General features: G+C 35.3%; 1 protein-coding gene across 5 annotated transcripts in view; it reads right to left on the bottom strand.

The window, feature by feature from the left end:
• The window catches only part of LOC145660724 (uncharacterized), a 261,964-nt gene extending 247,696 nt beyond the window's left edge, over window positions 1-14,268 (bottom strand). For 4 of the 5 annotated variants that reach the window (XM_081726106.1, XM_081726105.1, XM_081726104.1 and 1 more), the window contains exon 1: window positions 13,806-13,933. The gene's annotated coding sequence lies outside the window, so the exon portion shown is untranslated. Of the gene's footprint in view, window positions 1-13,805; window positions 13,934-14,124 lie in introns of those variants that run through there. The other variant, XM_081726103.1, reaches the window with a different exon arrangement.
• Window positions 14,269-14,406: the final 138 nt, after the last annotated feature.

Genomic DNA, 14,406 nt, shown 5'->3' on the forward strand with positions numbered 1-14,406 from the left:
TAAGAGCATGCAATATTATTATTAAATACTGAAAATGTGGACAACAAACTCACCAACTAGGGGAGACCGGGGCTATTTGAGCCAAGGGGCTATTTGGGTCAAACTTAAGAAAAAATGTCAGTGCGCACTTAATATGCGCATCAATGTGCTGAATTTGCATTGATTTGTGAGTTCGTTAGTAAAGGAAAGTTTGTATGTATCGTTGGTCTGCTGCTTTCTCATCAGTTCCTGTAAATATGAGACAATTCTAAGCAAAGTGGAGTGCAATGCTTCGTATTTTGGTCTGATGTTAAAAAACGTATGTATAATATAAGGTGCTGAATCTGTGTAAATGCATATTTTTGTAAAATTATTACCGTACGCGTAAAACAGAACGTCCGCATGTTATAATCTCCATTTTTGGCTCTCTCCGCTGTTTCATGTGAAAACAGTACATTCCTTTGTATATATGTGCAAAACGGGGTTATTTGAGTCGAAAAAATTGGGGCCATTTGAGTCAATCGGGGCTATTTGAGTCAGGTATAAACTTACGTGAATATTTTTAATTTATGAATTTTAGTTTTGTATTTATGGTTCAACCTCCTATGTAATGCATGTATGTAAAAGAAAACACTTCATTTTCTTTTTATATAGTACGAAAATGCAAATCAGAACATAAATGCAGCAAGTGGAATAATGAAGATATGGAAAAGGCCATGCAAAGTGTAACAAAAAGTGATTTGAGTTCACGTGGAGCTTCATAGCTCTGCAATTTTCCTTTTGAAACTTTGCGAAGGAAAGTGCAGTTCAAAAGGGTAAGACTAGTTTGGGTGATAATAATGGAACAATTCAATGTACAAAACCGAAAGTCATAGGACACTCCACAATACTGACAGAAGAACAGGAGGAAGTTGATATTGCGAATTATGATTCTCACGGAAAAAAAAGGACTAAGCTGCACCATGAAACGATTCGTAAAGTTGTGCATCGATATGTAACAATAAATTAAATTCTTATACATACCTTTCAGATACTAGCTGGTGTAGATTGGTTTTCAAGTTCGATGAAAAGACATATGAATTTATTATTACGAAAGCCTGAGGGACTTTCAAGAGCTCGTGCTGAGGGCGTTAATGAGGAAGCAGGATTCCGATTTTCAATTATTGAAATCCGTTATTTCAACGATGGGGTCTCAACACAAAAACAACACCGTGTATACAATGTGGATGAAGCAAAGTCATTGCCAAGAAGGTGGGAGAATGGGTGGCATTTACGTTGAGAGAGGCAAAAATGTCACTATGACAGTCGCTTGGAACGCAGTTTTACAATACATCCCACAATTTATTATTTTAAAGATCAGCATATGAATGAAGAATTTGTAAACAATCTACCGCCGGCTTCTCAAGTTTCCTCATCAGATTGTTGTTACGTTAATAAAGAGTTGTTTGTTTGCTGGATAGAGTTTTTAAAAAACAAACTGAGCTGAGGGAAAATGTTTGTTAATTTTGGACGGACATATTTCTCACTGTTCGCTACAAACTCTCAAATTTTGTGAGAAACATGGCAATGAACTTTTGTGACCACTCATGTATTACAATATTACAACCACTGGATAGAACTGTGTATTACTATGACATCATTCCTTTTGGCGTGGGAGACCCGGGTTCGATTCCCGGCGGGAGCTCATGTGGTTCGGATTCCACGTTAATCAGTAGGTCCACGTCTCATATAGCCTCGCTGCTGAAAGGGACGCTAAACTAAAACCAACTCAACTCAACATCAGTCCATAAGAGCCCGGAAGTTCAAGTGATAATTGAATTTTAAAATCTAGTCTGGGAAATATAATTAAGAGTACATGGGATGTACAGCATATGATGGAGCAGCAACTCCATCATATACTGTACAATGATGTAAATTCTTCTCACTCTTGCATAAATTGTCAAATGTATCTCCACGAAGAAGAAGCAAAGTACAGGTCTACTTACTTCTCCCGGAAATGTCCAACAGCTTCGCACGAAACAGAAGTTATAAATGGAGGTATCTGGTAAAGCTTGCTCGAAGACAAAAAGCATTAAGAAGACAAAAATAAATAAGCATGCACCTTCAAGTGTTACGTTACACGTTATTATGATAATGAGAACGAATCCGAGAACAATGAACCATGCAGATTCTGTAAGGTGAAATATTACTCTAAAGAATCTATGAGCAAAGAAGAATGTATTTTCTGCCAACATTGTAAACAGTGGTACCATGAGATATGTGTTGGACCTTATGGGAAAAACAGTTTGTATGCAACAAGTGCTCTATTTTATACATTCCTTGATAACTTTCATTGTCTCGTACTTCAGAAGTTCGAGAAATTAGTGATTTTTCATAAGTTTGTATAAAAAATATTTTTTATGCACCTTGCTTTCTCCAGCACAAATTTTGATTTTTATGTTACTATACACTTAATTTTAATTGACAAGACTACTCGTTAAATTAATTTTGAACATTAATCTTATTGTGAGTTCATTTTTTTATTTTAAAAGTTAAATTTGAGCTATAGTTTCCATTATAGTGTATTCTTTTTATTTACTAAAAATTAATGTAGAAAAAGTAAAACTATCCGAAGTTTCTTTTTATAATACTCTGTCATTAGTTCCCTTTGTTCTCATTTGCTTTTACAAGTGTTTATTTCAAAGACAATAAGTCAAATCATTCTAAGATAAATCTATAGGTGTAAGGTATTATGTAACATATAAGAAAATTAAAAGTCTTGTATTATTACAATGCTGAAGGACCTTTAGCTTATCCTGAACACCCTTTCCTAAAGAATTGCTTCACTTATTCTCTTTTACTATGAAGTTATGTTTTTTTACAAATTATATAGAAAAGGGTATACTTTCAGAATATACATGAACACTAATGTAATTAATGTAAACAATGTTGATACAGTGAAGTACCCAAATAGCCCCACGAGAAACCCAAATAGCCCCGTGATTTTTACTAGTCTCGAATTCTGCCATTTTTATTTTAAATTCGTTTCCTGAATTTCCATGATTTAACAGGTTCTTTATTCTTTAATATGTTGTACTATAATAATGTACGTAGATTATGGCCTAATTATTTAAACTCTTAAGTGCGTAGTTTTTTGGAAATTTTGAGTTTTCCCTTACTATACTCAAATAGCCCCGGTCTCCCCTATGATTTTCTCGGAAAAAAATCTATGGAATTGTCGGTAAAGATGCAAGGTCCAGAGAAAAAAGGACTAAATTTGTTAGGGAAAGGAAGATCTTTCGCTTAGAATTCTTGGTCATGCGACTGACCCTGCATGAGTGTTTTTGCTTATTAAAGTTTTTCTAGGATTTCCACCAGAAAGCAGTTTATTGCGAGCAGGAAAAAAGAATTTCAAGTTCAGCTTGAAGCTGTTCTGTTTGATGGTTCACCAGGTCAAGACTCATGATAGATACACTTGTGAGGAATAATATATCGCAGAACCGAGAATAATTCCTGTCTGTTATGAAGAGGTTATTAAAACGTCTGGGGGAAAAAGGACTGTCCGCGTCCGTATCTAAGAGTGTCCGTAAAAGGGAGGGTTTTGTTCCATAAGGGAACATATATTTTTGCCGGGACAAAAAGTCTGTCCGTATTATAGAGGTGTCCGTTATTGAGAGGTGTCCGTTAAGGGACGTTTCACTGTATTACATTTATGTTATCTTCGTCAGCTACATGTTATATACGTCGATTTGTATGTGAGATCCTGACCGCCTATATTGTTTCATACGGAAAGTACGTATAGATGGAACACTTGTACAGAAAGTATTATAAAATATGCGTTTTCAGTTATACGTTTGCTGTACTTTAAGTTCAAAAATACAGTATTTACAAATGTAACATACGATTTTACGTACGCCAAATACAATTTTTTCTCAGTTTAATTTTGACATTTTCCTCCATCTTAATTCCGAGTGAAACACATTCTTCATATATAGACAACATACATTTTTGGTGTTAGCCAATTATATCGTTAAATTGATTTCTTGCTGAAGTTCAGTTCTCCTTTGGAGAGGAATTAAGGAATATGAAAATCGTGAATAATGGTCAATACTGAAACAGAAACCTTCTTTTGTTGGACGTCCATTACATTTGAGAAAAATCCGGACACACTGAAGGTACTCAATTTGAATTCTACATGATTTTTTTCTGCATAAAATCCAGGAGCAAGTGCAATCGCGTTAGCCACTAGACCAGCGGGAAGGGCTAGATATGATGGCAAGTGATGTATTCGTAGAAAGGGATAATACAGTGGGGTTGCCGAATAAAACTACGGAGATAAATCGTGCATCGAATTACCTCAATCATCAATGTGTTATGCATTTCTTATCGTTGCGTTACTAGCTTCGCATGAGAATTACGAAATCAGAATCCGATGTTCCCGAAAAATTTCAAGGCTACATAGCATAAAATAGATTTTAAAAATCTCTTTAATGTATCTGTATTTTCCTTTAAAGTTACACTCGTCCTTCATGTTAACTTTTTTCTTTTCTTTAATTATGAGTATTCCTTTGGTTAAGGTTGCGGTGGCATGGTCGGATAAGGTACTTACTTTTCAATTGCATATCCGTTTTCAGTGGCGGCAATTGGACGTTAAAAGTGGGAGCCAAGACATGATCTGAATATTTGTATATCAATGTTAGTTTTCCTGGTTGTTTCTAACACTTAGTTTGACGAAAGGTTGTATAACTAATAGGATATCATTTTCAGTTAAAATACCGTATATCATATTTCATATTTTATTAAGTAAATTAACAAGAGCAATGCCCTTTGTACTGTTAACAAGCAAGGTGTAAAGAGAGATTTGATTCCTTGCTCAGGAACATCTAAAAATTATGTCTGGAAAATTGCATTAATCAGATTATTTAATAATAAATTTGCGAATCAAATAAATAGAATGGATAAAATTAATCATAGTAATGAATAATGAGGCTTCTTTGGAAAAGTTATATTGAAACTGAAGATTAATGAACAACTTATATTTTTACTTCCACACATGCTATTAAATGTATGTTATTACTCTTAGAAAATGAATGACAGTAAATACTACAAGCATATGCTGCGACATTTGAAGAAATATGCAATTGCAATATTAATTGCTTTGAATTGCAATTATAATGCAATTCCTGTAGCTTTCTTAACTCCGCGGGAAGACAAATAACCAGTACGTACTTACGCCACGGCAAATATTATATGGCACCATTTTCTTCTATGAACCAGTAACACATACAAAATCTTTACATTTTCAAATGAAACTTTATATATTAACCCTTGCAAGACCAAGAGGAGGCTATAAAATGTACACACTTATTAAATTTGAGTTTTTACATCTTCATTTTTCGGACCCATTTCTCCATACCTTTATTTTGTATCAGCGAGTATTTAAAATATTACTTTTAGTGGGGTAAACATTTTTCCTCAGTTGTGTTTCTGAACGTAAAGTGGAAACCCGGCGAGGGACACAAAATGACCTCCCTCTGTCCAACTACGGACCTTGAATTTTTTTTTAGATTTTTTTGTTTAGTTAAAGCGTTTAGCTGGCAAAACTGTTAATTTATAGTTGACAAATGACTGTCTATATCTTTGCTGTTAGCTTTGGAAGGAAATCACTACTTTCAGAATAGTTTTGCAGGCTGCGAGTAGTTTTGTGAACTTTTCAGTGCATTATATAGCAAAAGAATGAGTAAATATTTGTCAGAAAGTGAAATAGCAAATGAACTGTCTGATTTGAGTGAACATGAAAAAGAACGTAGCTTCGAAGAAGCGGTAAGTGAGACTGAGAGTAATGTATTTGCCACTGAGGACATTTACGGTTGCGATGGTGTAGTTACAATACGAGTGATTCGGAATCGATAATGTCGAACGGTAGTGATATTCTAACTGTGAACAATACTAAGGAAACACGCGTATCTGAATAGTTCATAAGTAAATCGGGCAGAGTACCAGGAGCGTCATTTCAGATTTTGCTTGGGGGGGGGCAAGACCCTTTGATATAAGTAAAATTTCGTGTATTTCACTGATTTACTACTATTTAATTGATAAAATCTATAGAAATCTCAAACTCAGGAGGGGGGCAATTGCCCCTCCCTGCCCCCCTAAATGACGCCCCTGCAGAGTACACGTAGCTAAACAACCGACTTCCGTACGAAGAACAAAGCAAAATATACGTGAACGACAGGGACTGAAGCCAGAAGGTTGCAGCACTGCTAAAAAATGGCGTATTTGTGGGAAATATTTAAAATGATTGATGTTTTCCTTCTCTTTTACAGCATTACAGCAATAGCTTTCAGTAGCTGTAATTACAATAAGTTCTCGCAATTAAATGATTGTTGTAAACTTTGTCAATGTTTATCATATCTCCGGAACGGTTTGAGACATCGAAGTTTGCCAATTGCAAGCGATACAAGCAAAAAAAAAAAAAAAATTTTCAGGCCCTTGTAACTTCGTTCCTATTCGTTCGAAACAAGTCTACTATAGCCATGGTATTCAACGCTAAGACACTTTCGATGTGCATTATCCTGTTCATCTCCGTTGTGCTGTATGTGTGATAAAGGATTTCAAACGTTAGATGTTTGTGTTACTATAACATCCTTAGTTTAGAACAATGAATAATAAATGAAGTATTTTATGTTTCGTTTGACATGCTGATTTGAAATTCATAATGATATAAAATAGTCCTGATTAAAAATAGCATAGCTTTATATTGGGTTGGCAACACTGTTCATCCGAGAATGTTGCAAAGTACCTAGAACGTTGTCCCTTTTTATAGTATCTTGATGTAAAACTTTCCTTCTCTGCCTTTTGCAATATTTACTATCATTGTAATTGGACCGCCCTGTATATATATTTGGAAAGCTTTATTGGTAATTATTTCTTAATAAAACTAATTTTCAAACCAATACGGTCACGATTCAAAACAAAACTACAGTGGATATTTTAATCGCTCCTTTCCCCTGGTCCAACCTGATACGCGCAGTAGCTTGGTCTTCCGGGGTTAAGGGATCACTTCAAAAAAATGAGAGTGCAACTTCCCCTCTTGCTCCCTATAATTCTCCGCTCCTGTCCGTTTTTTATCTTTTTAGTCCTGTCCAAATGCTAGCCATTCCCTGCCAAATGGAAAACTCCGAGACTCTACAAGAGGAAAACATTGTCCGTGGAGCACACTCACCTGTCATTGATTTAGGCATATTCTTCATTACAGCCTTCGACATTAGGATAAATTATTCAATGGAATTCATAAATTTTGTCTAATTGCATATACTTCATTAGGTGATATTTTCTCATAGAATTAAGGAAGACTTTTCTTAGCATTTCTTATTGAAATATCTCTAGTAGTAAGGTTGGTTGGTCCACCGTTGGGAGTTGAGTGGAATTTGGTAAGAACGGTGGGTGATGGACGGTGCGAGCCTATAGTGGAAAAACTTACGTTGGCCCAACGTTGGTTAAATGTATGATTGACCAACAAACTATTCTCCTTACCTTCACGCAACGATACTAGAATTGACTGTTCTCCCAAACAAGAAATACCTTACGTTAGCATTGGCTAAATGTCGGGGATCAACTCTATGAAATACGCTCTTCCCGCCACTTTGTTTTATCGTTGGCTAATGGTCGCTAACTCCATCATACTTGATGCTGTTAGAGTGCTCATTATTCATGCTCAGTTTTTCACCGCCATTTTGTGTTCGAATTACGAAAACAAAAGAGGAGTTCGTGTTGTGTGTTGAATCATTTTCCTGTACATAGTGTACAGTAAGTTTTTTTGAAAAGAAGATTTACAACGTACAACAACTGTCAAATAGCCAACATTTGTAAAGTGTGTAATTATGGTCTAGTTGCCCTTCTCGCTGGTCTAGTGGCTACCACTTGTGCCTTTGGTGTATGGGGTCCCAGGTTCGATTTCCGGCGGGAGACAGTTTGAAATTTTAATTGTCCTCGATATTTCTGCGTTCTCGTGCTTTTCGTTCTAGTTTACTGCAAAAACAAGTAAAATTAAGTAAAAACCTAGTAATAAGTAGTTTAAAAAAATTGGAAACATGCCTGCCCGCCAGCCGAGTAAGTAGGGTTTGCGTCACGCACACTGCTGTTTCCACTTTTTCTTTTCTTGCACGGCCGAAGTACAACTAAAAATTAATCGAATATTTAAAGATCGCAAATCTATGAAATAATCGGAATATCTCAGGAATACCATACAAAAATTCAAACATGCTAAACCGAATGCATGAACATCCTACCCCACCCGCTGCAAGAACATGTTGGGGAACGTCAGGGAATTATGCTAGATGTAGTTAGCTAAACGTCAGCATTTGGATGGTGAACCAGCATTCAACGTCGAGGTTTGGCCGGGCTATCATTGGGAGACTGGTGGGATTTGGTTGGATGAACGAAGGTTCAACATTCTCAATGTCGTTGGGGTTTGGTTGCCCCAACATTGGGAGACATAAGGATTAGTTGTATAACGAAGGCTCAACCTTGTTTTACTTGAGAAATGGATGCTATAACGGCCAAACCTGACGTTGGGCCACCGTTGGTATGTCGCATCGCCATTTTTCCAACGTAAAGTCTTTAGCTAACTAACTCTATGACCTACCTAACCCGAACGTTCAATGTCGCGTACACAAAAGCTGATTTCTATTTTCAGCCAACTGGATCCAGTTTCTACTATGTATTTATATTTCTGCGAGATCAATCTTAATATTGTCCTCCCATCTGCGCATAGGTCTTTCTAATGATCGTTTTCCGATTCAACTTCCAGTTAAAACTTTGAAAGCGTTCCTATTTTCTTCCATCCTGGCTATTTGACCTGCCCTCCTGAGCCTCTTAGATTTGATGACCCTAACAATGTTTAGTAAACCCTATGTAGTACCTCGTTAGGAAGTTTTCATCATTCCCCATTCCCATTCCTCTTGGGCAAGAATATTTGCCTCACAATCTTGTTCTCAAATACTTTCAGTTTTCGTCCTTCCCTCAGAGTAAGCAACCATGTTTCGCAACCATACAGAACAACAGACATGATTATCGTTATATATATTTTAAGCTTCAAATTCCTCGACAGAATTCACAACAACAGATTCAGAACTGAATAATAGCACGATAATAATAACTGAATAATTAAATGTCCCTGCTTTCAGTCGACATTTTAATATCTTCTTGAATATAATTTTCGATTGTTAATATTGATCAAGGGCGCCGATCCTAGGGTGGCCGGGGGCCTGGGCCCCCCAAAGCTCATGTAGGCCACCCTGTTGTATTTATGAATATACATTATTTGACATAATTTGAATGCAATTTGTCTTAAAATCCTCACATATATACATTCTACATCTGAAAGGGTCCCCCCAAATTTACAGAGAAGTCGGCGCCCTTGATATTGATCCTAGATATTTGAAAGTATCCACTTTGTCAAAATTATTATTTGATATTTTAACGCATCCATAATTTGCCGTGTTACGATCCCGACGGACTTCCATGTATTTAGTTTTTTCTGCATTTACTTCTAAGCTCATGTCCCCGCAAGCGTTTAATAAGATCTTTGCATTTCTTTCTATTGTTTTCCTATCATCCCTTATTAAATTTACATCATCAGCATACGCCATAACCTGGTGAACACCGTTCAACTCTAGGCCCTCGTTGCTATCTTTGATTTTCCTTATAACGTATTCCAACACAAAATTGAATAATAATGGCGATAATGCACCCCCTTCTTTCAGGCCATTCTCGAAGCGAATGCTCGTGGACAAAGATTTTTCTACCAGGACTTGACTTTGTGATTCATTTAAACATATCTTAATTAATTTAATTAGCTTTTTCGGTATTCGAAATTCTGTAAATATGTTGTACAATGTTTCTCTCCTAACCGAGTCGTAAACCTTAGTAAAATCAATAAATGGTTGATGAACCGGGGTATTGCATTAGCACTTCTTTTCGAGTATTTGTCAAATGGTAAATATTTGGTCGATTTTGTCTAAATCCGCACTGAATCTCCAATAATTTCATCTGCGCACCATGAAGTCATTAGAATCCAAAAATATCAAAAATTTACAGATTTAATAGGTCCATTTGAAATAAAATATATCACAAATTTACGTGGTAAGACCAGTGGTCGAAGTGAGACGGTATGCGGTGGTATGCCATACCGTCTCTGGTTTTTCAGTGATAAAAGCATACCACCTCTAGTTTTTCAGTGATCAAGACATACCGTCACTGGAGAGTGGATGCTTTAATAAATCCATTTTTATACACTGTAATTGACAAATAGCTTTGCATGTAAAAAGATTTCATTTTTTGTGTGGAAATAATTTCTATGTTAAGAACACCTTCATTTTTATCTTTTGCCTACCTTTTGATTTTCAAATGGGATGTCTTCAAAAGAGTTCACCTAGTTTATATTGTGATGTGCCATATTGAATTGTTTCTTTCTTATATATGTACATGTCTTCTTGCCTTAATTCATATAAATGTCATGTTTTAAACGTGGGCAGATTTAGGGGTTGTCTGCTGTGGGGGACGGATCTTCTAGAGATTTGGAATACCCCTCAGTTGAGTGGAGGGTCCGGAAGTTTTCTCGCAGGAAATTGTTAATATAAAGCTCGGTTTTTGAGCATTTTCGTGTATAATTCTCTATAATACAACATAAGAGGATAGTTTTAATTTTTTTCCAGAAAGTTGTTGGCGGAGAATCAAAGTCTTTCAGTGATTTCTTTCCCTCCCCCCCCACTTCCGTAAGTAAAGAGAAGCTCTCCAATGGTTGTCAGTCATTATGTAAATAGAAATACAATTTTCTAGGCAACATACCCTCACTCTATTTCAACATTTATAAAGCCGGTATGTCGAGTCAAAATCGTAATAAAACATACCGTCCCTGCTTTTTTTTTCCACTTCTAACACTGGGTAAGACCATTTGAAATTATATTAGATGTCTCTTTCTGTGGGACAATATTGTTTTAATTACTTTCACTTTTTATCTTAACGTTCCATAACTATGTTCTTTAGGCTAAACTATACATATAATTAATGAAAGTTAATGATTGTGAAATTTCCACTTCTAACACTCGGTAAGACCATTTGAAATTGGATTTCACTCCTACGAAACATGAAGAATTATATCGGTAGAACAATTGATATTTCGACAGTCATGAGTAGGGGAGACCGGGTATGGTTGTAACACGTTTTGGTTGTAACAAAGCGAGTAGTTTCTACGCTAATCACTAGATGTGGTTCATGTTCCGGTCAAAACACAAGCCCTTCATGCACGTTCAGTCACTGTTTTTGTGTGAGGTAACGCATGTTCGTCTTGAAGTTATCGCGGTTTTGGTGTTTTTTGGGCACTTAAGTAAATTTTCTATATCTCTGAAAATATGTAATATTACAATATATGTGCGAAACATTTAGATAATTTGGGTAAAATATTAAAAAGGATACTAATGAGTATTTGTTTACGTACTGAAACCAAACACAGAATCAACACAATTTTGCAAGTACTTTGGCAAAGATGGCTACCGCAGTATGAGGTTGGTTGTAACAAAAAAAAATGGGTCTGGTTGTAACGCTGTTACAACCAGCCCCCACAGAGTAAAACAATGCATATGTAATTAAATTTGTATTATTTACTTGAAAATTGTTTACCTAAGTAGTGATTCTGTTACATGAACATTGTTTCCCCCCCCCTCTCTCTTTCATTCTTTGAAAAGTATTTCAATTCTCTTATAAAAGTTATGTAGGTACTTAACGACACACAACAGCCTAATGTTTGCTAGGTATCCGCTGCTATAAAGGATACTGGTTTTACCTTTCTATTGAAGCAGATGTAATTTTAATCTGTAATAGTGAAATATATGGTTCATCTTGTCATCTGACGAAGACAGTGATAACGCTATTTGCCTAGTTTGTTGTGAATTACTTTCAAGAAGTGCGCCAAGAGAAAAATGGATTCAATGTAATTTTTGTCATAGATGAGCTCATGTTGTCTGCACCACGGTGACGGTGTAAATACAAATGTCACAACTGTGATTCAAATGATTCAATGTAGGTATAAGCAAAAGTAGACTAGGTAACTGAAAGTGTAAATTTGAGTGTCGAAGTGCATAGGGTACTAGAGCAGATGTAGATGTCGAAATGTAGATGTGCCTAGGGTCTAGTACTATGTTTCATATTATGGTTATTATGACAAATGATCTGTTGACATTTTTAAGTTAAAAGAAATATGTCAAGGTTAGTTCTGGTTACATTTCTTTAGGTAAACCTGATATGTAAAAGACAAAGTAAACCTAAATATATCATACAATTCTGTTTATTCATCAAAGTATTAGCTATATTATTGTATGTATGTTGTAAACTGTAGACCTAGCTATCCATTTCCTGCTAAGATATATTTCCAATGTGAAGAGAGAGAGAGTTATATATATATATATATATATATATATATATATATATATATATATATATATATATATATATATATATATATATATATATATATATATACATGTAAAAAAGCACATACAGTTCTCTAACGTACTCTATGTCACTCTCTGAACCTGTAACAGAGGAACGTATTAAATATCGATCTTGTAATCTATTTTTGTGTTAATATTGTAATATATGTAATAGCAATGTATCCACTTACCAAAGATACAATGCGTTACAACGAACCCCAATCACTGTTACAACCAACCTCAACATCGGGGTTGGTTGTAACGTTTGGATAGGCTTTGTTTTTCCACGATATCTCAGCAAATACTTTACATTATCTGATATTTGTTAGGTATTTTGAGAGAAGGATGTCCAAACTTCCGATCACGTGCAAAAATTCGTATTTTTCTTCAATTGGATAAAAATGTTATGGATAAAAATGTAAAAAGTGTTACAACCATACCCGGTCTCCCCTACACATTGTGGTCGAAATTTTGAAATGTCACTAAGAACTTCTGTCGCATATCTTTTGGATAATTTTTTCCCCGCCGTGCAATGGCCTCCTTTCAGGCGTAATTCGGGACGCTGAAAATTTCCTTAAAATTCGGTTACATACCCCTATTTCAAGGCAGGCATTGACCTTTGTTTAGCAATGGAGGAGCAGCTTTTTCTCCTATTTTTTTGCGATATTGTGCTCAGGTTCGATCATTTTATGGTTCCATACGTTAATACAGTTTACCAATATTTAATTCCCATTGTATTGCCGAGCGAACGTTAGCGACTGAATGCAGGTTAGAGCCACACACAGCACGTTGTTTTCTGTCTTCTTTACGAATAGTTCACTTTCTTCTTCCACATAAGTCATTATAAAGTAAAAGTTCGATAACGTAGAGTTAAATTAGTTAAAATTTTCATCACAGTTTACTTAACCATAAATTGCCAGTCACCACTATCAACTAACTACTGTAAATCATCCTTTTTTTCAGTTTCGCCCCCCCAGGCATTCTTATCACTGACCTGATTTTAAGGAAATGTAATTAAGGATATAAACAAATATTCAAAATATGGAGTTAAAAGTACCGCAGAGCTCGTCCCGGAATATGAAACGTAATATAACTTAACCTAAGCGTTAGCATACTGGACCTCCTTTTTGGCACAAAGGCCAGAATATGAATTAATTCATTTTCAATTGACTTTGAAAATACTGTAAGAACTAATGATAGTATGTATTGGTTTTATTATGCATTATTTCTACATAATTCATTTCCCCAGATATTGCTATTCACATATTAAATGTTAACTTGTAAGCTTTGACGGTAAACAATGTGCAAGTACCATTTTCCCAACAACGAAATGAACGTTGAAAGTCTAAAACTTACCTTTCATGAAGTTTAACTTTTACACAGTTTCAAAATAGACTTATTAACACAAAATATAAGAATCACACTTAAAATTTAAACATAAATTTCCTAAGGTCACTCAAAATTTAATGAACACAGAAATAAATATGAAAAATTTAATGCAAGGATATATCAATAATGTAAATAAAGTAATGTTAACAATAGCGCAAAGAACAAATACTTATTAACACATTATTGTAACATTTGTGTTATGTTAAATTGTTAAGTCGTATAAAAATCTTAATATTTCTGACATATCTTTTAATTCGATTTACAGTTTAGCGTCCCTTTTACTTACGAGGCTATATGAGACGTTGACTTAAGTCCTGAGTGACTGACAACTGAAGGCTAGACTAAATTCCTTAATTAGAAACTTGAAACTTGGTTAATACATGGGTTTTGTGAGTGATATCACTGAGGAAGGATTTCTAGATGACAGAAGGTAAGGGTGCCAACTGTTATAATGAGACGACCATATACGATTGCCAGATCTTGTTTTTTCCCATAAAGTTTACGTATTTCTAATACGTTTTATGTTATACGTTTTTATTCTGTCTGGAAAACGATTTCTTCCCTTCTT

Source organism: Thermobia domestica, chromosome 9 (assembly GCF_964235325.1).
Source record: "Thermobia domestica chromosome 9, izTheDome1.hap1.1, whole genome shotgun sequence".
In the NCBI taxonomy this organism is placed as follows: domain Eukaryota; kingdom Metazoa; phylum Arthropoda; class Insecta; order Zygentoma; family Lepismatidae; genus Thermobia; species Thermobia domestica.